The following is a 25479-nucleotide window of genomic DNA, read 5'->3' on the forward strand; positions in this document are numbered from 1 at the left end:
GGGCTGGCAGCCCCCCATCGCGCCCCCGCCCCGTCTCGGCCGGTTCACCTCGAAGCACACCCCCCCCACCCCCACCCCCGTGCCCTAACCCCCACCCCCGTCCAGAGCCCCGAGTCCCTCGCCGGCGGCCCTGGGGTGCACTGGGTTTGCGCCGCAGGGGGTCCCGGGGTTAGCGTGCGTGTGGCCCGCGGGGCGTATCCCACGCCGGGTCCCGGCCCGCGCAGACCCCCAGCGGCGGCGCAGGAGAGGAGGAGGAGGGGGGGGAGGGGGGGAGGAGGAAGAGGAGGAGGAAAGAGGAGGCAGGGCCGGGAGGAGGCGGCGGCGGCGGCCGTCCCCGCGGCGCTGCGTGCGGAAGAGTTTGCCGCGAGCAGCCGGCCTCGCGCAGCACCGTGACCCGCGCGGGGCCGCGGAGGGAGCTCGAGACCGCGGCGTCCCGCGACACAGCGCCTCCCGCCGCCGCCCGGAGGAGCTCGCGCCCACTCGCCTCCCCGCTCGGCCCGGCTCCCAGCGGCGGCGGGAGGCGCGACGCCCGGCCCGGCTCTGCCCGCCTGGCCCGCTCCGAGGTAAGGGGCTGCCCTCCCCGCGGGGCCGGGACAGGGGTCCTTGCGCGCGGGGCACATGGGGTGCGTGACTCCATCTGCTCGCGGCCCGGGAGGGGCTCGAGGTCGCGCGGCGCGGGGAAACCAGGCGCGGGGAGGTGGGTCTCCTCCGTCCCTCCCTCCGCGCGCCTCAGGCCGCCCGGGCAGCGCGTCTCCCCGGACCGACCCCACCAGCAGCCCGCCGGTGGGCTCCAGGCGCGTCTTGACTCAGGACTCATAAGACCAGACACCCCCAACCTCGGAACTTGGGGGTCCTAAAGGTTAGCATCGGGGTAGACAAGGGCCAGGTCCCGGGGCAGCAGTTTTGGAGATGGTCGTTTACCCCCGTTGAGCCCCATCGCGCGAACCTCTAAGCCCTGGGAGCACCCGGGACCTCCGGAGAGCGCAGCGCCAGTGGCTCGGGCCCGCGGAGTCTCAGGATCCTCGGGCCGGAACTGGTTTCGGGCCGGACTGGGTGTTGACTGGGTGTTGGGTCCTGTGTGCTTAGAGAGCGCGTCGCCAGGCAGCCCGGGCCGGGCTCCCCAGGTTAGATGCCAGCGTGTCGCTTTGTTGGGAGGTGTGTCCCCTCCCTTGGCCCAGGAAAGGCGCACTTTGACCTTTCAAAAGAGCCACCCTGGGTTGGGGTCCGAATCAGGAGGAAGGGACAGGTACTAAGGGGCTCACTTCAAGATCAGCCTCGCTTCTCTGCCTGCTACTCCTTAACTGGTCAAGGTAAGAAAGTTTGTTTTCAGCCCTGTGATTCATAAATAATTAGTAACCAGTTTTGTCGTTAAGCAAGATGGAATCCTTAAATACACACAATGCACTTGCACAAAGTCTGGAAGGTACGGAGGTTCTCCCCCAGGGTGGGGGTGGGGGTTGGTTCTGAAAGTTAAAAGCCCTGGCGTTCAACAGGTGCTCAGGCAGGGGCGCTGAAGGCGAGAGTTCTGCTGTTTCCTTACCCCCGGCTTGGTACTCCCCCCCCCCATCACAGTGGTTGTTACCCTGTTTCTTTACAGGTGAAGTATTGAGTAGTTATTAAATTAACTTAATCAGCAGAGACAAGCTGGTCAGTCTTGATCGTTAGAACCCAAACCTTCTTTTCCATAATAGAAAGGCTTTTCTTGGTTGGACTTCTCAAGTAATTAGTTCTGAAACAGCTCCTGGCAAGGCTCAGTTCTGTCAACACCTCTGTCTCCTGAAGTCCCAATTCCCCATCCCGTAAATTGACTGACTAATTGTGGCTTGCCTCAAAAATAGAGGGGCGTCCTTGGAAAGCACCCACTGAATCCAAGGACACGTTCTAGCTATATCTTTCTGCTAGTCGGATTTCCTTAGAGGAAAACGTTTGCCAAATATAACCCCAAAATTTATTTTTAAAATAAAAAATACTGTTTAAAAAGAGTTATTCAGACCCGGGCCGCTAATTTACAAAGCAAAAGTTCAGTGTTTCATTACAGCTAAACCAGAACCAGTAGCAGTATTGGTATTTCTCAGCAGTCTACTTAAAGATTTAGTTAAAAATAAAGTGTGCAACATAAAGACATTTAGTAATTATCTTCCATCTCACAGAGAGACATGGAGGGTGGCTTAGAAGAATTGTAAATGCGCTGCTTTTAGCCATTTTCTTCTTAGAAATCGATGCCTCTATTTATTTGCTGGTCTGTCCCACTGTGCATAAATGTAGAATTGGTTTATTCTCGCTACTCCCCGGTGCGGCTCCTGTGGAGAGGAGGGAAGGGAATATACTCTAGAGGAAATATGTTATTAATAAAATGTCCCCCCAAGAGTTAACCATGCCAAGAAAAGAACCAAATGAGACTTTACTAATTAGTGTGGTGAAAAAAAACTCCTCCTGTGATACACAGTGTTCAGATGGTAACTAAAGAATTGATCTTTATATAGAAAATAATTGTTTTTAAGCTCATTTGGTTCTTTTAAGAGAATTTGGACTCTATATTTCTGGCAGTTTAATAATGAAAATGATAAAAAATAATGAAAATGGTAAAGAAATAGCACACATCACTTGATGTGTCATTCTTAATTTGAATCCATCTTATATTTTTGTACAATCTTTTTTAACTCTTGGTAATCTTTATAGCTCTCTCCTAATACTGCTGCTTGTTGTTAGGTGAAAGATTCAAAATTATTGAATTTCTGCAGATTAAAATAATGTATGCATGTACTTACAGCTCCATCTTCGTATGTGTTTATGTTTTCAGTATTGCTTGTGAAGTTTAAGAACCCAAAGTGATATGTCATCTTTCTTAATTTTTGAGACAAGTGTGTGTTTTGCTCTTGATGCGAGTGGCTGCTTTCTGAATGTGATCTCCACACTGATACCATGCACACTTGCACCCTCTCTCTCCCAAGACAGATCAGATTGAGAGCTGTTGAAAATAGTGGAGTGATTCAGTATTCTTGGTTGCTTTACACCAATAGTTTAATGGCTGCATCATAGCAAGCATCTAATTGAGCTCCCACTTAAATAGTGGAAATGGTATTTGATGTATTATTTGTTTCCAGAAATGTTTGATTAGCATATTCCTGATCCTCATTTTGTTTGTACCAAAGTTGGGAGGTCAGGGACTGTCATATTCAGATCTTATCTCTTCATCTCATCCCTTTGTGGCTTAGTTCATCATAGATGCTCAATAAATAGGTGTGGGAAGTGAGCTGAATCGGTAATCACTATCCAAAGGTGAGACATTTCTGAATGCTAATGGGGTACTTAAGGATGAGTAATTCTATTTTAAATCTGACGATGATTAATAGTACCTCAGAGCACTAAGTACACATTTATTAAATGGGAGCATATGTTTAAAAGGGGGAATTTTCATGTAGTCTTTAGCTAAGGCACTAGTGTTTCTCACTTGAATTCTTTGAGATGAGAAACAACTTGGTATTTTTAAGCAAAGTCCTTTCTTAGGCAGAGTTCCCTTAGAGACCACCTGAACTGCTGGTCTTAACATGTTCTTTTTGATGCAGAATAGAAAGGAGAAAGCTTATCTCCTACACTGGCAGGAACTAAGCATGTGTAAAGAGGTAGAGCATGGGTGGGGGCATTGGAGTGTGTGGGGTGATTCACCTGGGGCCCTTGTTAAACAGAAATTCTAATTCTGGACATCTGGGCTGGGATCTGGGCTTCTGCATTTTTGACAAGCTCCTGGATGCCCTGCACCAGCAAGGTTATGGGGCACACTTACTGTGATTCAGTACACATTTACTGAGCATGTACTGAGAGATAGACCAGATAATCCACAATGCAGGAGATGGGTCATACCCTGAAAGCTGGGCAGGTCTGAAATGGAGAGACTTGATTCTTTCTACATGGCAAATGAGGTCTTACGGTGCCACTCTGCAGAGTGGTGGCAGAAGAGGGAAAGAGGATTTTCTGGGAGAGCGTCCACACTGCTGACCTTGACCTGGAGTTGTGTTTAGATGGAGACTTTTGTGACTTGGCAAGAAATAAAATGCAGATTTGAAAATCAGACTGACTTGAGGTAGCTTCATTGCTCAGCTTCTGGGTGATTTGAAGTGATGTTTTAACTTTTCTGAACCTAAGCATCCTTGCCAGAAAAATAGGGCAAATAAAGCTCAGCCTTCACCAAGTTTCTAGGATTACAAGTAGAGGACATGGATTAGGCCTAGCAAAAATAATTGCCAGTCTGATTGTTGCCTGAGGGGGGGGGGGCTAGGATGAGGCCTTTCCATGTAGTTCACCAGCTAGAGATTCTGTTTGGTTAACCCATAAACCCAAGACAAATGGTTGAGAACCAGGCTGGGTAGGGCTGGGGAAAGGGAATGTGGAAGTTGATCAGATGCACAGTGGAAGGACTGGGAACATGCTTGTCTCTATCCTTCTCCTGCAGTCCCCTGGCTAGCTTTGTTGCTAACACTTCTGGAAGTATTGTCACCTGAGGCTGTACCCACTACTTAACCTGTAGGTCCTGTGGTTCTGTGCATGGAGATGAGTGTTTCTGGTCATTAGCTATTCCTTAAACATACAGTGCAGAGGGAAGGCCAAGGGCCTGTCCTCTTTGAAAGGCACTGAGATTCCCTGGCAGGGCCCCTTTAAGGATTAAAGCTACCTATTAGTCCTTTTCACCTGAGTACAAATTACCTGACATTAGTGTACATTTTCCACTCTGTACTCAGATAACTGCTTCCTCCTGACATCTAGGGAAGATAGATGTGCCAGGGCACTTGTCTCTTTCCAATCTCAGGAGAGATACTCTGGGTGGCACTAAAGATACTTCAACATCAATTGTCTTCCCTTTTTATGAGTTCCACTTATTATTTGCAGTGGAGATTTTTTGCTACTAATCCTCCTCTAAGTCCTCTAAAGATAAGCCTTAAAAACCAAATTCTAAGAGGGTGGTAATGACAGCTTGATGTTTGAGGAGAAGAAAAAATAGAGGAGCAACAGGAGACAGAGAGGAAACAAGAGCAAGAAGAATAGAAATTGGAGGAGAGGGGGCCATAGATGGGAATGGGTCCAAGGTCCCACCCTGGTGGTCTTTGCTGCCTTGCTGTAGGCTGTTTCAGTGTACCCACGGTACTGAAAATCGTCCAGGCTTCCAGAAGTCACAAGCCCATCTAAAGGCAGGCACAGAGCCAAGCAGTGTGATTCTACCAGCCTCTTCAGAACCAAAACTACACCCTACAATTTCACAAAAAATATTTGTACCCCTTGATGAGTGAACTATTAAAAGCTGGACATCATTTTAAAACTTATTATTTTTCTCTGTGTAAAAGCCCATGACATAGTTTTAGGAAAAGATAGAAAAGAATGAAGAAAACGAACACTGCCCAAATTTCAAGGTATATTTCTTTTCAGTCTCTTTTCTAAGCATTAAAACACTTACATATATGTGTGTGTGTGTGTACATATATGTGTATATATATATACACATATATATTTATATATATATGTGTGTATATATATACACACACATATATATATACACACACATATATATTTATAAATATATATGTGTGTGTATATATATATACACACACATATATATATACACACACATATATTTATATATATATATGTGTGTATATATGTATTTGGGGCGGGTACCGGGGATCAAACTCGGGACCTTGCGCTTGCGAGGCAAGTGTCAGAACCACTGAGCTAAATCCTCAGCCCAAACATTTTTATATTTGATGCTTAAACGGTTACATGGATATAATCCTGTAAACATTTTTGAATAACACAGAACCCATTCTAGTAAAAAGAAAAGGACCCCCTCCATTCCCAGTACCATTCCCCTTTTTTGGCATGGCAGAAACCTGGTTTTGAAATGGACACAGTCTCAGGAAGTAAATTCTGATTGGCCTTTGTCAGAAATTGACTCAGGGTGAGCATGTGACCCTGTCCTAGCCAATAAAATGTAAGGTGGGTTACTTGGAGGATTCTGGGAATGTTTCCCTGGCTCTTAAAAAGAGGCAAGAGAGGGCCGGGGAATTTAGCTCAGTGGTTTCACCACCTGCTGTGCAAGTGCAAGGACCCGAGTTCTATCCCTGGTACCAAAAAAGAAGGCAAGAGAAGAGGCCATTTTTTTTCTTCCACTGGCTACCATATTGTGTAGACTTAGTGCTTGTTAGCTGGGCAACCATCAACTATCAGAGTGGCAGAACCAGGTTCTAGCTGACTTGCAGAAGCTTGCAAAGATGAGAACTGGGGCCTCCAAGGTGCCTTTGACCTTCTGAATTTCCCAACAAGCTTGATTTAAGATCTTGAAATCTTCATTGCCATGTGCACCAGCTCCAGTTAGAGTTTCTGTTGGTTGTAGCTAAAAGTATCCTATGCATCCCATAATTCTGTGCCCTTCTCAAGAGGTAACTACTGTTAACCATGGAATGTGTTCTGCTAGTCATTTTTTGGTTCATTTACATATACAAGTATACACATATGTGCATATTTTTTAAACAGAATTCATTCTATGCATATTAGTGACTTTAAAAATTCAACAATATGGCATGAAATTTTCTTTTAGGTCATTACTTATATCTTCTTTTTTTTAAAGGCTAGAGAATATTATTCAGAAGCATGAATGGGACATAATTTATTTAACCCATTCCTGTTGATAAAACATTTTTTGTGTTTCTTTTCCACTTCCTCAGTCTTACAGTGTTTATATTAATTTCCTTGTCTGTGTATCTTTGTGTGTATTTCAATATTTTCTAGGTCAAAGATTACTAGGAAGGGATTCCTGGGTAAAAAAAATCACATCTGTTTGAAATATTGATAGATGCTGCCTAAGTGACAACTATAAAAGCTGAACCTATGGTCCTTTCCACTCACAGTGTGTGAGTGTCTTGTCTCCACAGCTTAAATAACACTGTATGTTGTCCAACTTTTAAGTCTTTTCTGTGCATTTTCACATGCTTTGCAGTAATATTGTTTATAGCTGTGGTTTTTTTTAATTCTGGTTGTTTCCACTACCTTGAACATAAATATCTTCCTTTACATTAAAAATTCCACATCAACATCATGTTAATGGCTACATAATATATTCATCCTTCAGCATCCACATAGGATCACTTCCAGAACTGACCTTCATTATTGATCCCAGTATCTATGCACGCTCACCCGCACAGTCATTTTGTGTATTTCAGATTATCTTCAGACTAATTGCACTTAATACAATATAAAAGCCATAAAAATAGTTGTTAAACTGTGTTGTTTCAGGAATAATGACAAGAAAAAAGTATACCTGCTTAATATAGATGGAATTTTGTTTGAAAAGAAAATATTTTCTACTTGAGATGGAAATAGAAATGTAAACTGAAGAATTCAGGGGCCAAACATAATTGTTTTGAGTGTTTCAGTAGTATGCGAAGGCACAAGAGGGAATGTTTGAAACTGAGGCTTTCCATAAAAATTAAGTAGACATGATCAACTCTGCTGTACTCTTGAAAGGTTTCCTAGTAATGATGTTAGGAGCCACACTCTTTCAGTGATCTGCTTCCGGGAAACCCTGAGGAGACAGCCTTCTAGGCCTGTCAGTCACCAGTCAGATCCTGAGCTGCCTCAACCATTTCTAAGAAGCTCTGCTCCTTTTAGGATCCTTGGAGCTTACAGTCTGACAGTTTTGAGGGCTGCGATGAGGGCAGGGAAGAGCCAGTCTGGCTTCCATGTTGGTCCAACACATCATATGTTTGCCACATCATCACTCTCATTTGTGCTGTCCAGGAAAGACATGGCCTCTGGTATCATCAGTTACTGCGAAAGACGCCTGTTTCCTTGGAGACCAAGATCTAACAAAAATAGAAGGAAAACTTGAAAACCCATGTTTTGGGGCATATTCTGTGGTGTGGGCTGGAATGATGAACTCCAGGACCGCCCCAAGGCCTTCTTAATGATTAGAGTCAGTTTTGCTTCTGTGGCCTCTCCCCTTTCTCCTTCCCCACGATTTTCAGAGAGAGAAACTCATTCACTCAGCAAATTATTATGGCGACTTTGTGATGATCTTGTGACACCTCGAGCCAGAGAACTTTCTTCTGTTTCCAGTTAGCTATAGGCCTTGACTAAGCCAGTCTTGAGTTGATGGCTCAGGACAATCTGATTTCAGCAGAGGTAAGAGACCTCCTGATTTTTTGAGCTGCTTCTGGGACTTCCCACTATTGTCTTTCAGCTCACCACTGAGAGTGGCAATGTGGCCTCCATCCACCTTTGCTGGGATCATGGAAATGCCTGTCACCTGGTGCCCTGCCCCTTCTGAAACCTACAATTCATTCTTGCCCACCAGGTTTACCAAGAGGTTTGCCACCCTTTCACAATCTCCTTTACTTTTGTATTGAATTTTTATGAGTCCATGTTTGCAGTATATAACAGTTACATTCACTGTGGGGAGCTGGTATGTGTACATAACACATCTCATCTAAAAATCCACCCCTTGTGGAGACTGTGTCCATGGGAAACATAAACACCTGGATTTGGAGTTCAAGGTGACCCTGATGAAAATAGGTGCCTCCCTTGCATTGCATATGCATTCCTGACTTTTCCACTTCCTCAGGCCTCCAACACTTGCAGCCATTGCTTGGTGGCTCTCAGCTTCCGAAGCCCTGAGTCCCTCACTCACTTCCAAATGTCTCCCAGGATGCTTCTTGGCATACTGTCAGCTACCACTCTGGGACATAGCTGCTGGAATCATCTCTGTCATCCACGCATGTGGATGTACCTCCTGTGACCAATCCTGGGCTCTGGCTGGGTCCAGAAGTCCATGAAAACCCAATGCCTTGTGCAGGGTGGGCACAGAGCTGTTCCTTAGGGTTCCGTGGGGTGGGGAAGAGAACTGTGCTGGCTCATGACTCCCACACCCCAAGGATGACCCCCTCAACAGTGTCGAAGGAATCTTGACCACACCCCAGTTCTTCTATGAGCCAATGGAGCACCTTGTCTGCCTTCCTAGCCTGGGCAGCTCCCCAGTCATCTTTCTCCCTAATCTCTAGAAAACTGCCCTGGCAGTTGATGGCTGTCCCTAGTCAGGGTTCGATACTGCTGTGCAAGGCCAGAGCAGTTTCCCACCTGAAATTGTGCTGTCTGCTTTACAGTTGACCCTCTCTGTCCTTGGCAGATTGGTTTCCTGACCCACAAGAATACCAAGATCTGAGGGTGCTCAAGTCTCATATAAAATAGCACAGAGTTTGCATAGAACCTACATACATCCTCTATATACTTCAAATCATCTCTACATCACCTGCAACACCTAACACAATGCGAATGCTGTATGCATTGTTGTGATATAGTCTTGTGCAGGGCATAATGACAATAAAAACCTGCATACATTCAATAAGAATGCATTGTCTTCTTGAATATTTTTGACATGTTGGTTGAATCTGTGGTTGCAGAGCCATGGATACAGAGATCAAGATGTGTGAGGAGCCCTTCAGCAGGAGTCACCTGGCATTCTGACCTTGTGCACTGGTTGTCCCCTCATATCTCAGTGCCTGGGACAGAGGCATTCTCCCTGCAAGACAGGCTTAAGAGCCCCGGATTGGCTTCTTACTGGCAAGAACTGGAAAATATTGGGGGTTTCTAGGAAGGTGACATCATGCTTTAATTTTCAAAAGAACAGTTCTTTTTGTGTTCCCAGTTTCTACAATGTTGTGCTGTGTTCATACAAGTTAGCCGTTCACAGTGGTCAGCCCCAGAACCTGTACTGTGTGTGCAAAGTCCCCTCGGGCTTCCATCTTGCTGTGTGTCTGAGTACATATCTCTGTTTAGCAGCACATCTCCTTCTCTGGGTTGTGCTTCTTTGGGTGGCAGCATTAGGATGTGCTTATCTTTGTGTTTTCTAGCAGCTCAGGATTGGCAGCTGTGGTATAGATTGTAACCTGTTTCTGTAAGATGCCTACAAAGACATCCCTCCTTTTCCTGGGGTGTTCCAGTGTCAACCTGTGATATGACTTGAAATCGCAGCATATGAGTGACAGTTGCAGAGGTTTGGCAACGCTTTTACATGGTTTCATGGAGACAGCTGAAAGCTATGGGTCCCTGACATGGTCACTGTGACCTGGTGACCTCAGGAAGTTCCACATACATCCCCAGACTCCATTACTTCTTTGGTAAAAAAAAGATGTCAATACTTAGAGTCAAAAACTAAGAAGAGAGAATGCTTATTGAAGAATTCCACAAAAATGAAAAGTCATGTTATTGTTTTGCTACTTGCTGCTGTGACCAGTCCATCACTCAAAGTCCCATGCACCCAGCTGGGTAAATGCCAGCCTCGAGATGTTTTCTTCTTGAAGGAAGTAGTTGATTTCTTCAGACAAGGTATATGCTAGCAATTAAAAACACAATATTTCCAAGTGCTCTCTTGAAAGCTAAGGTAATGGGCAAAGTGAAAGACTCAGCTATGGAAACTAAACACTTAGAACCGGTTGGCAGGCACTGGGGGTTGCACAGTTTGCTTTCCAAAGCTTTTGCCCTTTATAAGAACAAAGTGCCCTGATAACCTTCTGTGTGTGAGATGTCAATCCAGCCTCTGCGTAGTCCCATGGGTTTGGAGATTTTATAAGATACCTCTATGGGGCCATTTTGCCATGACAAATGTGACGTGTGCTATTGGGTGTGACCTTTCTTTTTTCCAAAGGGGACTGACCTGTGGAACTGGAGCTCCACTCCCACCACCTTGGAAGGATCCTGTAGTTTTTCTCCAGTGTCAGAATCCCCCATAGGAGTAGGAAACGCTGATTGGCAGTGTGACAAGGAATGTGTTCACATCCATGCTATGCTGGGGAAGAAGCTGGTTTGAGGTGGAAGGAAAGGAACTCAGTGATCACCAGGTTCCTTGTTGCTCCTATTTGCCAAGTGCAAATTAGAGACTAAGACAGCAGAGGGGCCTCCGACCCCAGCCCTAGAGCTTGCAGGTGGCTGGCAGCCCTGCTATCCCCTTCCACGTGATTTAGTGCTTCCCTTTTCTGCTGAAACCTAGGAGATTTTCTCACTTGGCACATCAAGGGCTTCTCAGGCTGTATCCCAGCAAGTCTGCAAGAACAAGGTTGCTCAGCCCCAGCCACCCCATGCACCCCCAGAATGCCCAGGAGGGACACACTGTAGACGCACCAGCCAGCTCAGCCCTGTGTCACCTTATCTCACTGTGTGCTCGCCACAGTCTGCACCCTGACATAAGTACAATAAGATGAGGCGGCTTGGGTATAGTGAGAAACGAGGACAGGGCTGGACACAGACTGTCCACATTGATGTCTGCAAACCAGCTCACTCTGTAAGTCTCTGACATTGACTTTCAGATAAACAGAATAAATGCACAGAGCTCATTTGCATATATGAAGATGTCTGCTTACTTTTATAACATTTTTGTGTGTTTGATGGCAGGGATTGAACCCAGGACCTCATGCATGCTAGGCAGATCTGCTGGCACAGAGCAATACCTGCAGCTTTTAATGACATTTTTTTTTTATATACTGGGGATCAAACTCAGGACCTTGTGCTTATGAGGCAGGCATGGTGCCACTGAGCTAAATCCCAGGCCCTTTAATGACTTTTTTTTTTTGGTACCAGGGATCGAACTCAGGTCCTTGCTCTTGTGCAGCAGGCAGCAAAACTACTGAGCTAAATCTCCAGCCCCCTTTAATGACTTTTAACAACTGACAAATAAGTGTACATATTTACAGGGTCTGTTATGCTCTTGAGGCACATTTGTGTATTGATCAACTCTGGAAACTTAGGTTATCTATCATCTCAAACATTTTAACATTTCTTTATAAGAATATTCAAAATCCTCTCCCATAACTGGTTTTGAATTATGCAGTAATAGTTTTAATTTTTTTATTAGTACGTGTTTATAGTGCATAATGATTGCACTCATCACGGGGAGTTGATCCATGTATGTAACACTTCTTCGTTCCTTTTACTTTCTTTCGCCTCCCCCCTCCCCATCTCTTGGTCCCCTTCCCATCTGCAAAAGCTTTATCTCCCTATTTCCTATTATCCATCCTTTACTTTGCTCTTCAAATTTTTATACTTTGGCTTTCTCATATAAGAGAAACCTTGTGATATTTAACCTTGTGTTTGACTTATTTTACTTAACATTATAGTCTAAAGGTGCATCCTTACCGGGGATTTAGCTCAGTGGTTCCGATGCCTGCCTTCCAAGCTCAAGGTTCTGAGTTCGATCCCCGGTACCAAAAAATAAAAAAATAAAAAATAAAGGTGCATCCATTTTCCTAAATATTGTTAATGATAATTATCCTCTGTGTAATAAAACACCAGAACTTTCCCTCCTATCTGGCTGTAACTTATTTTAACAACTTTTAATAGCACTTCTCAGGCATGGCATGGGAGATCAAGGTCACCTGTACTTTTTCACCTCATAATTTTGTCACTGCCATTCTTTGGGCCTCTTTTGATCACTTTTCCCTACTGAATACACAAGGTAAAATATCCATAGGTCTAGGAGTCATTGGGGAGGAGCATGTGTTTAGCTGTCAGTGTCATACACATTTGCTCCTTTGATTTGAGAACAATTTCTTGAAGGCAGTGCTATTACATAAAATTTCCATTTTATGTAGGTGACACTGAGGCTCAGAGTGGTGATGTGACTCACACAGGGACTGTCAGAGCTAGAGCTTGAACGGAGTCCTTTAAAAAGGACAGAAATAGAGCAGCTGGTGTTTATTTACTTTTTATGAAATGCCACTTCCAAGAAGATAGAGAATGTATCTAGAACAGATTAAGCATTCAGAACAGGATTCTCTGGCATGAGTGGCTTTCTGGAGTGAGGTTATTGTGTGGCCTGGTGCAATTTCATGGCACGCACCACCCAGCCCTTCAGAGGAGGTGGCTGTCATGAAAGGCCACAAAAGGGGACACTTGCAGGAAACCTTTTTTAGGGCAAAATCATTATTCTCCTCCTTGCCATCTTTTAGTAGCTAACCTGCTTTTCAAAATTGTTTCTGTGGCTGTAATGAGGACTGTTAAATCAGGACACTCATTCCGTCTTTCCTCATTTTCTTGGAGTCAGGAACATCTTTCTTCAGCTGAGCACAGCTGTGAAGTTAGTGCAAAAAGATGGGGGCCACCAGGTGTGACGTTTGTAAACCACTGTGTCACTTGGGCTTTGACAGTCGGGGTGCCTAGGAAGCCAGAGGTGGCCTGATTTATAGAGCAGTGTCCGGAAGTCACTCCAGGCCACCCTGAAGTATCCCCCTCCACATGGGAGCACACACCTCTGCACTCAGTGTCATTTAAAAGAGAACATGAGCCAACAAGGTGTGAGGGATGTTTTAGTAACAGGACTTGCTTGCCTGCCTTCCTGCCGCCACTGTTTATGGAAACAGAAACAATCCAGAAAGAAACCTAAGAGAATTTGGTCTGTTCATTGACATGTATATTACACACACAATCAGATTTGGGCAACAACCTCCCTCGGATTTGTACCACACCTGGTACACCAGAGAAGTGGAGTTAGCCATCTAGCACCTCTGCAGAATGTGTGTGCTGCCCTCACTGTGCTCTTTCTGTCTTCTTTGCAGAATCCTTTAGTAACAGCAATCTGAATTAGTCTGGGCTACATGGAATTTCAAAGAGTTCTAGGGAACCAACACTCGAAATGATTTCAGATACTACAAGGTGTGGCAAGCCAAACTTGTGCCTTGCAACAACAGCGACGGCATGGTGGGGTGGAATTACTTGCTGTCAAGGCCAACTGTGGAATTACGGGAGTTAATAATAATCAGAGGAGTAGCTCAGTTCTGATTATGCAACTCAAGCATGTTAGTCAGCTTTCTTTTATTGTAACAAAATACCTGAGATAACCAGCTGATAACAGGAAAGGTTTACTTTGGCTCACAGTGTTGGTAATCTTCATCCATGACTGATTGACCAGTGGTGGCACATGGTGGCAGGAGTAGATAGTGGGATGAGCTATTTACCAGAAAAATGGAAAAGGGGAAGAAGAAGAGACTGAGTCCTGCTGTCCGCCCCATTAACTGAACTCCCTCCACTGAGCCCCACCTCTTTAAGGTTCTGGCACTCCCAGTAGCGCCATGGCTGGGGACCAGGCCTTAAGCACATGGGCTTCTGGGGAGCATTCTCAACCCAAACTGTATCATAGAGGTAAGCTATATGTCTTAGTCACTTTCTTTGTCACTGGGACAAAGTACCTGACATCCACAACTTAAGGGAAGAAGGTTCTATTTTGGCTCATGTTTCAATCTGTGGCTAGTTGGTTCCAAGGCAGGACAGCATGGCAGAGAGGCCTGGCAAAGGAGAGATGCTCATGGCATGGTGTACAGGAAGCAGAGAGAGAAAGGAGGAGCTGGGAAGGAGATAGACCCTCCCAAGCCACACCCCCAGTGACCACCTCTCCCAGCCAGGCCCCATCTCCTAACAGCAAGTCAGCTATGAGCCGCCATAATCCAGTCACCCTCCCAAACCCCCACAAGGAGTGCCTGAGGCTATAGGGGGGACCTAGGTAGAAACCGTACACTATGCCTATGGACTGCCCTTCTGCATCAGCCCTACACAAAATTTTTGGCATCTTGGTTTCAACACTTCCCTGGTTCCACGGTGTCGCAGCTTCATCCCCATCAGGAAGGTGAGTCCCTGGGCCACAAGGATCTTGTCAAGTAAAAGAGAGAGGAATGGTTCTCTTTAACTTTCCCAAATGGAGAGAGGTTTGGTTGGAAATATGAAAGAAGTATGGAAAGAAGATGAAAGATCTGGAAATTCTGAATCATGGCATTTCTCTTCATTTTGGGGCAGAGTTTTAGGCCCAAGAAATAATACTCAGGTTACCTTTGATTGCTTTAATGCAGCTCACCTGGTGGCCACAGTCACACTACTGTGTCCAGGAAGTCATGTTGTTCACACATATCTGGATCTCACGGGGACAGTCCCCAGCCTTCTTGAACTGATTAATGTTCTAAGGTAAATCTAATATCCCAGGGAGATTTCTGTTCAGTCGAAGTAGAAGCCTGAATTCACTTGAATACAGGCAGAAAAGGTAATTCACTCAGATAACTTGAGGCCCAAAGTGGAAAGTTAAATTGTAAAAGGCCATATTTATCTTAATGTCCTATTCTTTCTGTTAGACCTTACTAGGGTTGCCATCTTGTAGACATAGTTTATGTTAAATGTTTGCAAAGTTCTCTTTCAAAAACTCAGGGCACTATTTGGAGTTAGCTTCCAGTGTGATTAAAGATAAATTGAATTTTCATCAGATTGGCCCTTTTGGCCTCTTCAGGCTGAAGTGAAAAAGAATTGGGCACTGTTATCCTCAACTTTGATTCTTACCCAGGAGTGGATCCTCCAGAGAGGGGAGTCAACAAAAGAGACTGGAGGTCAGAAAGCCAGTGCCCTCATGTTACAGAAGGAGAAACTGAGGCTCGAGCTCAGCAGTGGCAGTGCCCAGGAGGAAACTGGCCTTCTGACATGAAATCACTGCCTCTTTCTTACCTCATTCTCTGCCCTGACCTTCCCTTCTTGCCCTGCCTGTCATCCACCAGAGATGTTGATCATCCTGGAAGCAGGGACAGGATTGTAGATGTGACTGACATGGAAGAAAAAGGCTGTCTTTTAAGCCCTTGTTTGCCATCACCAGTTTAGCTTATTTTCTGATTCCCATACATTAGATATGTAATAAGCATTTAAAATTTGCTTTCTGTGAATGCGTGTGCTGATTTATTTTTGAAGACTGATTTACATGGTCACTGAGTTGAAATGCAGCACTCAGAGGACAGGGCCAGGAGACCACTGGTGTGGCCCCTTTTAGCCATGGAGAAGAGATTTTCTTCTCTTCACCTTCTGAGAAATCGAGAAAACAAGGCACCCTGTCTACAAGGGGCATTCATGATGATCAGATGACATCGTGACAGTGAAGTCACTTGGAAAATTGTTGGCACTTTAGTGTAAGAGGCACTTTGTGTCATTGCTTTGGAGAAGTTATTTTTTAATATTTCAAGAGGTTTAAATGTTAAAAACACATGTTTATAAACTAGCATACATTATTTTTCTAGTTCCCCCATTTTTTCTGTCCTTCAACTTCATTTTGATTTAAAATCAGCCCCTGGCATGTCTAGAACCTTTATTTCATATCAGTTAAGAATGTTTGTACAAAAAGGCAGATACTGGATGCTCTCACTCACATGTGGAGGCTAAAAACATTGATCTCAGAGGAAAAGAGTGGAGTAGAGAGGTGACAAAGGCTAGGGGCAGCGGAGAAGACAGGAGGGAGAGAGCTTGATTAACAGAGACAGGGGTGCAGTTGGACAGGACAATAACTCCCAGTGTTCTGAAGCACAGGATAATTATGATGGACAATTAATTGGATATTTGAAAATTGCCAGTAGAGAAGATTCTGAGTGTTCCCAACACCAGGAAATGATAAGTGTGTGAGATAATAGGCTTGCCAGTTACCCTGATCTGATCATTACACATTGTACCCACGTGCTGAAATGTCACACTGTGGCCCAGAAATATGTACAATTATTCTTGTGTCAATTAGAAATTTCTTCAATAATATGTGTGCTTGACTCTAGAAGTTTATCTTCTGTAGATCCTCTGCAAACTGTAGTCAAAGGAACTACTCTCTTTAAATTACACTTTTATTCTTGATGGAATTTAGGATCGACTGCAGCCTGCTGGCAGAAGCAAAGTGTGTTAAGGCAATGTTCTTCTGTATTGGGGAGTTTATAGTTTGATGGTCTATGTGAATGCATTTGAGTGGTACTTTGTTCACCTTGCCAGGCATCTGAGCCTTTGTCATTGCCATGACCTCTGCCTGGAGCACCCTTCCAGTGTCATCACCCCACCTCCTATTGGCCTGTTCAGGCAGCTCTGGCTTCTAGGAGCCTGCCCTCTGGGTTCCTGCACCCAACTGCGCATCTGTTTCATGGAGTATCTGGGGTTTGCAGTTTCGCGGTTGCAGCTTCTGCAGCCATCTCCCCCTGGAGATGTAGGCTCCCTGTGGTGGAAGTCAGATCCGTTTGCCTTTTGTCTTTCAGGAGCTGCTGCAGAGCAGCCACGCTTTCTCAGACTTTATTGAACTGAAGGTCAGGAAGCAGGGAGCCTATTTTGGTGTTTCATTATATTAGATCCACTTGTGGTCACAGGCCTTCATCTTTGGCACCCTCTGCCACCTTTTGCTGGCCACACCATACCCTAGACAGCCTTTGCCCTATAACCTGCTCATGGGCTTGTCGGAATCCAGAGCCCAGTGCTCCCACGGCTTTGGGGTTCTGGGTCTGTCATTCTAGACCCAACATGTCAGAGCCATTAGATGCCTGTGAAATCACAAGTCCATGAGTCATGGGGCGAGGAACATTGAGAACCACCATATCCATCAGAGATGGTCACATACACTATGGGGAAAGAGCAAGGGACAGTCCATTTCACATTTAAAATGGGAAGATGAAAGGAGTGCTCTGTAAGTGTGAGAATGTGTAGCACTTGGAACCTGAGTCAGGTTGAAGTTAACTGCCTAGGTTTAAATCTCAGCTCTATTTCTTACCACCACACAACTTGGAAAAGTTACTTAAAGCCAGTGGCTCCATGTCTTCCTGTATACAGTGGTGAGAGTGATCCAACCTGCTTCATGATGTTCTGTGGGTTCACTGAGATGGTAAAAGCTCCTGGGATTGCACCTGGCATCTAGCAAGGAAGCAGTGTCTATTAGTTGTTACTCTTACATTTTCTCCAGTGAACATATGTTTCCATGCCAAATAGACCCATGACTATTGTGGACAAAGTATTTAAAAAATTTTTAAAAGACAAATATATAGTGGACCCTAGAGTTATGACCAGCCTGACATATGAACAACTTGGGTTATGATCAGAATTTTAGTTTTAACTTATAATCAAAGTCTTGAGTTATGACCTGAATACTGGCCACTTGTGCTTCCAGATGGTCTCGGATACAGATTCAACCCTTAAAGAGTTCTGGAAGGAACATTACAATGTCCTTTCCTGTGGGGTTCACTGAGAAATCCTGAGCCAGTGCCTTTCCAAGGACAGTGAGATCTGCCTGTATGCAGGAGATAGACTTTGAAAGCTGTGTAGAGAAACCTGAGCCTTCAGTTGAACAACTTGAGTTACAACCCACCCTTGAGAAAGAATTGAGTTCGTAAGTCAAGGGTCCACTGTAATCCCTACCCATGTGGAAGAGATCCTGTCAGGGACCTGTGAGGGGAGGGGCGGCTAGAGGGGCTGGTGACAAGTTGATATGCCCAGTGACTTGGGTTAAACTGACCCTGCGGAATTCTGTCCATGTACACATGCCTGTGTGTATATATACTATATACACATGCACACAGGTCCACACACATGCACACACACAGGTACACAAACAAATATGTATTCATGCATGACCACATCTACACAATCCAAACTCTAGTAGTAACATTTTTTTCTTTTTTTTTTGGTACCGGGGATCGAACTCCGGACCTTGCACTTGCACGACAGGAGGTGGAACCACTGAGCTAAATCCCGGGCCCCAGTATTTTTTTCTTGATCAAATTTTTTTCCTTTCCTTGAAGGAAGCAGATGACATTTATCAAGCTGTCTTAGGATCCCTTCGTGAAGAAAAGTAGGTGAGGTTGATAAGATTCCTGCACCAAGAACTGCCTTCTGAGACCTTCCTTTATATCACTCACCAATTATCTGTTCAGATAGGTTGGAAAATGGTGAGATGGTACCCTCATAACTTGGTCCTCATGTTCTGTGTCACTCAGGAGATGGAAGTGGAAGATTCAGGTGACTGGGTCCTCAGGAGAGGATGGGAGAAGAACAGAGAAATGGCAGGGAAAGGAGGGACACCTGACCTGCTAGGACAGTCTAGGATGCAAAGATTCTCCCAGTCATAAATCAGCTTTCACTTTCAGCCTTGCCACCTGAATTTTTTCTTCAGCATTGACAGGATTTGTGTGTGGTTTGTGTCATTAGTCTCATACATGGTGTAGTAATTTGCCCACCATTGGCCCAGCATTCGCCTGGCTCCCACTGTGCCAAGAGCTGCATGGAGTGTAAGATGCCCCAGAGGGGTGGGCACCATGGACAGGGGTCGCTACTGAGTGTTGATACTCAGAGGGAACCTAGGGACCTGTCTTGGTCCATTTTCTGCTGCTATAACAGAATACTTGAGAGTGGATAATTCATAACAAACATATTTATTTGTCTCATGGTTCTGGAGGCTGGGAAGTCCAGTGTGTGGGGAGGGCCTCCATGCTACCTCATCCCATGGTTGGAGGTAGGAGGTCAAGAAGGCATCAACAAGAGCAAAAGGGCCAGCTCATCCTTCTTATTAAGAGTCCACTCCTGCAATAACTAGCTCCCTCCCATGATAACAACATCTATTCCTGTGGTGGTTAATTGTGCTTTGTCAATTGGAATGGATTAAGAAACACCTAGAAGATTAGTGGAAAACAGTTCTGGGTGTGTCTGTGGACGAATTGACATGTAGGTAAGCAAACTGAGGAGGGAAGACCCACCCTGGATGTGGGTGGCATTGGCCAATAGGCTTTGTAGCCTGGATGGACTAGAAAGAGAAAGAAGGAAGTCTTTCCTTTGCATCTTCAGAGGAGTTCTGGTCTTTGCCATTGCCTGTGGACATTAATCTCCAGCTCCTTCAGGCTCCCAGGATAGACTCTTCACCCTTCCAGTGCAGACCCTTCTGCAGTGTGACATGGACTCACACCAGACTCTTCAGTGAGCCCCAGGCATTTGACCTTAAACTGGATCCTCTAGCTCTCCAACACACAGACAGCCACTCAGCATTCTTCCACCCCTGACTCTACAGGTGGCCATTGTAGTAAATCTTTTATGTAATCATATATATATATATATGTGTGTATATATATTATATATAATCTTTTCTTGTAGTAAACCTTAATTGATATACCTAATCACCTCTTAAAGGCTCCCACCTCCTTTCCCAACATGGTTGTATAAGGGGTGAAGTTTCCCACACATAAACTTTGGGGAACCCATTCAAACCTTCCCAGGACCTTTCCCAGAGATGTTTGGAGAGTCAGGAGTTCTGATCGGCAAGCATTTTGATAATTCTTTCTGAATATATATTTTATACTCAGAACTCCAATTTTCAGAGAACTATAAGAAATAAGTACAAGTAAAGGGTACTGAAAGTTCACCTTTTCTTGGCTCATTGTCCAGCAGTGCTGAGAAGCCCATGATTATGAACGGTTCCTTGCATGATTCGTTGATGACTATGCAGGTCTGAAAGGTGCAGCAGATAGCACTGATATGCATTGACTATAAGGGTGCATTTTGAAACAGACTCAATATTTTTCCATTTCATTTAGCTCATATCATCAGATGGATATAAGGGAACTTTCAGTTGTTCTAATTATAAAGCACTGGCTATCTACTATGGATGTTTTCTGGATGGGTCTTGCATATGCTTGAAAATAAGAAGAGAGAACATTCTGTGATTGCATGTACTGCCCATGGGTAGTTGCACCTTTTCCCAGAGCAACAGTTGACCTTTCCACTGAAGTTAATTTATTTTCCTCATGCCACTCTTGTTAGCAAAGAAAGTAGAGTCCAAGAAGGGAAGGCAGGAAAGACATTGTACTGTGGGAATAAACAAAGACCAACTAAATGAGAACAAGTAAAGGCTCCAGCTTGTCATAGCAAGGGAGTTGGCCACTGCCCCTAGCCTGCCTGTGGCAGAGGCTGAATGACAGGTAGAGAAGGCAGTAAACTTTATAGTGGAAGACAGGGAAGCCTTGGGATAAGCCTAATTGGAGGCTGTCAGCATGGAGGAGATGAAGACTTGCTGACTAATGGGTAACCTATGCAGTTGGCAAGGAGTGCATGTTTGGTTACTCCAGTTGGTCCTAAATTGGAAACATGGACAAAAATTAGGTCATCTGTCAGTTAATCATCAAATTCTGGCCATTGGAACTGGTGGTTACTGTTTGGCTTCCTGAGTTATTGCTAGAGACAGTAGTCTGACTTCCTCCAAGTCGGATTGGCACAGACTGGCTTCCTGGGATACTTCCTGCAGAGAGACATTTGTTTTCCTGGCTTGTTACCACAGGTTTAGGTCAGAGCTCTGTTTTTGTACATGGTCTTTACACTCCCTACTTGCACATTTTGTCTCCCAGTACCAACATAGCACTGGTTAAGGACATATCAACCTAGCACATCTATGGGCATGGGGGCTACTCAGGCCACTGAGCTTCCATTAGGTAGCTGGGTGATCAGAAAGCTGACCGGTGACATCAGGCATCCAGAATGGTCTGGATGGTCACCATCAGGGCTTTGACATCAGGCATCCAGAATGGTCTGGATGGTCACCATCAGGGCTTTGATGTCACCAGCTGATGTCAGCCCTGATAGCAGGTGTGTACTTGGTCATAGGCTTGTTGACACAGTGTTTGTGTGCTACATGCCCCTGTCTGCTTCTCTTCAACTTGGAATTCACATCAGAAAACTGCTTCCTTGCAGGACAGCCCTACCTTAGATTTTAGCCCACTTTGGGTACTGACTGGCTGTCATCATTATCCAAGGATTTCTCTGACAGTAGAAGCTCTCTTGTGTGCTCTTATCATTTAGATCCAAAATATCCCCCCAGAGTCTCACCTGTGTGGAAGGTGATTGGATCATAGGGGTGCTATGCTCACTGGTGGGCTCCTCCATTGATGAGTTCAGAGCTGAATGTGCTGTTAGGAGGTGGGGCCTGGTTGGAAGTGGACCACTGGGGTGTGACTGGGAAGAGTGTATTCTTGACCCTGACTCCTCCTTTCTCTCCCAGCTTCCTGACTGCCATTGGTTGAAAAACCTCTCCTCTGCCAAGCCCTTCCTTCATGGTGTTTCTGCTTTGGAGCCAGCCAGATTTGGGCTGAACCAATTGGAAACTGAGCCACATAAACCTTTCCTCCTTTAAGTTGAGGTCATCAGGTAGTAGTATATCCCAGCTACAGGAAAGCTGACTAATGTTTGTGCCATTTCATACCTATTCTTTGCCTCGACATGGTTCCTCACCATGACTAAAGGGTTTCTGGACAGGAATGGATTATTCCAAACCACTCTGGAATTTCTAGAGTAATCTACTCCTCTCTTCCATGAACTCCCAGTCCCATCCCCTGAAAGCTTGGTGCCACAGTCTCCTTGCCCTGGGTGCTACACGAGTGGAAGCTGGACCCACATGGCCTGCTGTATCTGGCCAGCCTTGAGCTCACGGCCTCAGGACTGGCCAAGATGTATGTTCCTCTGAAGGTGGCAGCCTGCCCCCAGACCGCATCCCAAAGTCCTTCCCATGGTGTTTTGATGACATGGTATGATCAGAAAATACAGTGAATGTTGAAATTTTAAAAAATATTTATTATAGTAAAAGACATACTGAAACATATTGCTATTAATTGCTATTAATCCCCCTCAGAATACTGCCTCTCACTTTGAACACACTTACTCCATCATTCTTGCCACTGTTTGAAGCAGTTGTAGAAGACCTCTTCCCTGAGTGTCTTTAGTTGTACTATTGTGGCTGCCTCGATGACCTGAATCAATTCAAAATATCTACCTTTCATGGTCATTTTGACTTTGGGGAGAAACCAGGAGTTACACACTGCCAGATCTGGTGAGGAAGCACCATATTATTATGAGCCTGCCCTTCTGTTGGATGGCACTTGGCAGCAGCATTCATCATATTTTTTATCTTAGCTTTTAAAGATACTCATGGAAGAAGACTTCCATACCTGCCTTCAGAAAGTGGCAAGAACAATGGGATAAGTGTATTAGAAGCAAGGGGGAACATTCCTAGGGAGATTAAATGTATTGTGTCTTTTTCTGTAATAAATACTTTAAAACACTCACCCATTTGTTACCAGGTCCTGGGGTGCTGGAGTCTCCTTTTGAGGTGGTTTCTAGGTTCTTTCTTTCCTGAACAAAGAATTGGTCAGGACAAGTGCAAAAAATAGCAAAGTTTTACATTTATTAAAGGTATGAAAAGAAACATGCTCTGCACAGCAAGTTCGGGGCAACTAAAGGTAAGAAAATGGATATATATCCTCAAGCCACAGGATGAGCCACTGAAAGAGTTAACAGTGGCCCCTGGCTTGCTGGTGGCCATCTTTTGTATCTCCCATTCCTCAGCTGAGGTCAGGTCTAGGCCGTGCTATCAAAAACTTGCTCGACTTCCTGTGAGAAGAATTGAAGACAGAGCTCTCCGATTGACACCAGGTGCAGGGCTTGGAGAACTGGTCTGCACATGTGTCCTGGAACTCTGTGATTGACAGGTCATGCCCACTTCCCCAGCCAGTTTGTGATGCCTTAATCTCCTGCCTCACATGGACTCTATATTTCGATCACACCTGGTATACAGTCACTGTGTGTTTGCTATGACATTTAGGGTAAATTCTTAGGTGGCAACATTGCTGATAGTCATATGGTGGACTCCTTTCCTTTTCTAGAACGTATGAAAAAAGTTTTCAGAGTTGAAAGCATTAAGTTTTACATAAAATGTGTTCAAAGTATTTAAGTTCTATAAATAAACTCTAAAAATATTATGTAGGGTTTTGAAAGACATCTGCAGTGTTTGAAAAGGGGATGGTTTTGAAAAGGCATTTCTTCTCCTGCCTTTCTGTGTGTTTGTACTTTTAAATTAAATGACATCCGCTGTGTGTAGGAGTTAACTCAAAGCTGTCAAGATTTTTTCCTCCTAATAACAACTCTTGTGGCATTGACTACCAAGAATAACAATAAGCCTTTTTTAAGTTAAAAAACAGTATTTATTTTTGTCACTGAAGGAACAATTATCCATGTCCTTAAGTTATTTAAAGTACTTTTATGAATTCTAAGAATGAGGCATTTTGAGATTCCACGGCACGAAGTGAAAGTGCCTTCTTAGTAGGTCCTTCACCCAAAATGCCTCGTTTGCTGGGCTTGGGCCTTTGATAACAGTAGACATCATTTTGTGGAGATGTATTTGTGCCACTTGCTATTGGAAGTGTTTTAAACACATCAGTCTTGACTTGTCACAACATCTGCACCTTATAGCTTGCAAACTTAGTCCATGTTCTGCTGCTATAACAGACTCAGGTAAATTTACACAACAGAAGTTTATTTGGCTTATAGTTCTGAAGGCTGAGAAATCCCAAGGATATGCAGTGGCATCTGGTGAGAGCCTTTATGCTGTTATCCCACAGCTGGAGGCAGAAGGGCACATGGGCACCAAGACAGACATAGGCAGTCTGTAAAATTCACTGAAAGAAACCCACTGCTGAGATGACAGCATTAATTTATTCACAAAGGTGGAGCCCTTACCCTCACAATAGTGATTAAATTCAAACTTTCAGTATGAATTTTGGAGGGGCATTCAAGCCATATTACAAACTGAGGCCCAGAAAGATTCAGCCCTTTGCCTGAGGTTGTACAGACTCAGTTTGGACCAGTGCCATTAGTCACCCTGCACTGACTGTAGATGGTTCCACTTCACACAGCAAGGCATTTAGGGTCTGTCTTGTTTCTCCAAAAAAAAACCAGACACTTAGAAGGGTAAAGAACCATGGACTATGTATGTGTTTAGCTTTAAGCTTTTGGATAGTGATCACTGGACTCTCTGTTGGAATTTGTCCCAAACTAATGTGGTTGCCGCTCATTTGCTGTTCATAAAGCAAAGCTTGAGGACAAGTTGATAAAAACAAAAACATGGTGTTGATAAAATAATTTATGACTATCTTCTCACCTTGCAGTTCTTTTAAAATAGGTTTCAACAGACTTGCTTTTTAATTGTGGTAAAGTATTAGTGCCATTGAACTATATCCTTAAAAGTGGTTAAAATGGTAAAATTCATGTTATGTGCATTTTATCACAATAAAAATAAATTCATAAGGACTGTTCAGCAGGGTGTGCTTTTAGGGCGAGATTTTCCCCAATGCGTTCACATTCTGTGTTCATCTCACAAGTTACCCAAACCGTTAGCAATTGACGGAGCCCTTTAGAAAAAGCCAAGAGGGTAAAGAAGCATCTTCCTTCCTATAAGCAGTGGCTGATTTAGTGGTTTCAAGATCCTCTCCAGTTTTATTGTGTTTGTGGAAGTTTCAAGTGTGGATAAAAACACTGGGAAGATGTGGCTGTCTGCATTTGAGAGAGAAAAGGAAAAGGGGAGTGTGTATATTGATGAAGAAGGAGAACCTTGGCCATATTTTTAATTTTGGTGAATCTGGTGTCATCTTAAACATCTTCAAGGACTTTCCCCTAGAGGACCTGGCAAGAAGGGTGTGTAGGAAGGAGCACTGTAGTGCCCCAGGGTGGCTGGGAGGTGTCATCTGGCCTCAGGTTCATGGTAGCAGTGTTCCTTGTTTGTCTCAGGCATACAGGTTTCCTGATGCTTTTCAGTTCTAGGGTAACCTGGGAACATGGGCTCTCTGCAAGGAGGAGGAAGGTAATCAGCTGCCCTGCCTG

The 25479-nt window shown here is 44.6% G+C and overlaps 1 protein-coding gene across 21 annotated transcripts in view; it reads left to right on the forward strand.

The window, feature by feature from the left end:
- The first annotated feature begins 310 nt into the window (after window positions 1-310).
- The window catches only part of Npas2 (neuronal PAS domain protein 2), a 154012-nt gene continuing 128843 nt past the window's right edge, over window positions 311-25479 (forward strand). For 7 of the 21 annotated variants that reach the window (XM_021258099.2, XM_087203661.1, XM_021258102.2 and 4 more), the window contains exon 1: window positions 312-563. The gene's annotated coding sequence lies outside the window, so the exon portion shown is untranslated. Of the gene's footprint in view, window positions 564-1174; window positions 1311-25479 lie in introns of those variants that run through there. The other 14 variants (XM_087203656.1, XM_021258105.2, XM_021258104.2 and 11 more) reach the window with 4 other exon arrangements.

Source organism: Heterocephalus glaber, unplaced genomic scaffold (genome assembly GCF_053883595.1).
Source record: "Heterocephalus glaber isolate CG9 unplaced genomic scaffold, H.glaber_assembly_v1.0 deba00000470, whole genome shotgun sequence".
Classification (NCBI taxonomy): Eukaryota; Metazoa; Chordata; class Mammalia; order Rodentia; family Bathyergidae; genus Heterocephalus; species Heterocephalus glaber.